The sequence below is a fragment of the Halichoerus grypus genome, chromosome 15, assembly GCF_964656455.1.
Source record: "Halichoerus grypus chromosome 15, mHalGry1.hap1.1, whole genome shotgun sequence".
NCBI lineage: Eukaryota > Metazoa > Chordata > Mammalia > Carnivora > Phocidae > Halichoerus > Halichoerus grypus.
The window spans coordinates 35,584,813-35,587,259 of NC_135726.1; the positions used below are offsets into that span (position 1 = coordinate 35,584,813).

At 43.4% G+C, this 2,447-nt stretch overlaps 1 pseudogene; it reads left to right on the forward strand.

Annotated features, from left to right (window-relative positions):
- Window positions 1-291: 291 nt before the first annotated feature.
- Window positions 292-685, forward strand: LOC118533158 (large ribosomal subunit protein eL32 pseudogene; annotated as a pseudogene).
- Window positions 686-2,447: the final 1,762 nt, after the last annotated feature.

Consider the following 2,447-nt stretch of genomic DNA (forward strand, 5'->3'; position numbering starts at 1 on the left):
ATGGAGGAAAAAAGAGCCAGGAGAGCTCAGGAATCAATTTATTATATTTTCATCAAGACCATGTGTCTGAACCAAAGTTGAGTGTGAGTAGGCGAAGGTGGTTCCCAAGAAGCAAGCTATCATATTTTTGAATTCTATACCAAAGGAAATAGAAGGAAAACACAACAGATGTTCACTACAGTGTTTTATAAAACATTTCATTTGAGGGGTTCCACTATTTTAAAAAAACAAGCATGATAGCTCTTCCTTGGCACTGCCCACAGAGGTGGAGGCCATCTCCTACTTGGCATCATGGCCATCCTCAGACCTCTGGTGAAGCCCAAGATCATTCGAAAGAGGACCAAGAAATTCATCCAGCACCAGCCAGACCCATATGTCAAAATTAAGCACAACTGGCAGAAACCCAGAGACATTGACAATATGGTGCACAGAAGAATCAAGGGCCAGATCTTGATGCCCAACATTGGTTATGGGAGCAACAAGAAAACAAAGCACGTGCCATCCAGTGCCTTCTGGAAGTTCCCAGTACACATCAAGGAGCTTGAAGTGCAACAAATCTTACTGTGTAGAGATTGCTCACATTGACTCCTCCAAGAACCTCAAAGCCGCTATGGAAAGAGCAGCCCACCTGGCCATCAGAGTCACCAAGCCCAATGCCAGGCTGCACAGTGAGGAAAGTGAATAGACAGTGAGCATATGTGTACGTCATATTTGTGTTAATAAAACCATAAAACTACCAAAAAAAAGTACGATAATGCAAATACATGACTTGCCCTTTTAACACTATTTTAAAGTTAACTTTTAATTACATGAATGATTTACAAATACATTCCTTTATAAGAGATTAACACATACATAAGGCTAAAGTCCTCTTTGACCACCTCACAGCCCAAATCCCCTGGCTATTTTTTGATGCCTGGCTGACTTTGCCTCATCTTCAACAGACTTCTGATCCACAACCTTCTGCCCTGCTGGGAGCATTTAAAGTCATTTTAACATTAACTAAAGTTAAATGTGATTATGAAAGTGAATCCATTAATAGCCATTTGGGGAGGATTATCTGTGCTGTTGTCCATTCATACAAAAGTGTGAATCTTGAGAATTTAAGAAATTTGGCTCTTTCTCTGTTCTTTAGCCTGGTGAGGGCCTTGAGTCATGGTTTCATCTTATCAGTAATCTTACTGTTTCACTACAGTAACTAGCGGGCTTTTTCGCTCTGCTATCACAAGGTTTGTTGAAATCGTTTTGATTATAATACATTATGATTCAAGTTGCAAAAAAACCCTACTCATATTGGCTTTTATAAGGGATACACTGGTTCATGGAACCAAACAGTGTGGAGGTATTTGGCACTTCAAGAGTTGCTGGATTCAGGGCTCCAATCAGATCATGGCAATATGCCTTACCCAACTTCAGGGGCCCTCATTATATTGCATGGCATGAGCCCAACACTATGTACTCTTGGCAATGCCCTGGTAGTCTTGTGTTGGGGGGGTTCTTCTCTTTGCTCTATATTCTCTGTTTGTTGACTCCCTCTTAGGGGCCTCCCTTCATAGCAGTAAAAGTGCTGTAGTAGCTCCTCTCTCCACATCCTCCCCTCACCAGTAGCAGGAGAGAACAAGAGGACTACCTTCTCCCAGAAGCCCCAGGAAAAGTCCCATCATGATTCACTGGCTCTGACTGAATCACGGGCCCAGCCCTGAGCCAATAACTAAGGTCAGGGGAACATTGATGTGCTGATTGGCTCATGCCTGGTCAAGGTTGGCAGGTTCTTCAGAACTTTGTGAGTGGCGGTGGGGGCGGGGAGTAGCTGGGACCAGGCATGGTTAACAGAGTGGGGCTGTGACAAGGAATAGCTCCATCTGGCTTAGATGGCACCCCCTCTTACAAGGCAGCATATTATCATAGTTGAGAGTGTCAACTATGGAGCCTAATGACCTTGGTTCCAATATTGGCATAACCATTTAAGGGCCATGCGACCTTAGGGCTATGTGACCTTAGGCAAGTCACCAAACCTCTTTGGGCCAAAGCTTCCTCATCTGAAAAGTGGGGGATGATAGCAAGATCCCCCCTAAGATTGTTGTGACATAAACTTGATTATATATGCATGAAACACTTAGAACAGAGACTGGCATGGGATAAGATCTAAAGTCTTTGCCATTATTGAGAGAGATTTAATGATCCTGAGGACAAAGTAGAGGAAATGTTCCTCATAGTAAGTATTGAATAAAGGGTAGGGTTCCTTTGACCAAAGGCTATGAGATAAAGTGATGGGAAGTGATCCCTTTCATTAGCTCATCCATCTAAGAATGGAAAGAAGAGCTTCCAGGGTCCATGCATGTGCGTGACGGGTGTGGTTTGCACCGAGGTGATCTGGGGATGAGGGCATAGCTGTAGAATGCCGTTAAGGACAACCCGTTGTGAGATTTGATTCACAAACATTGTTC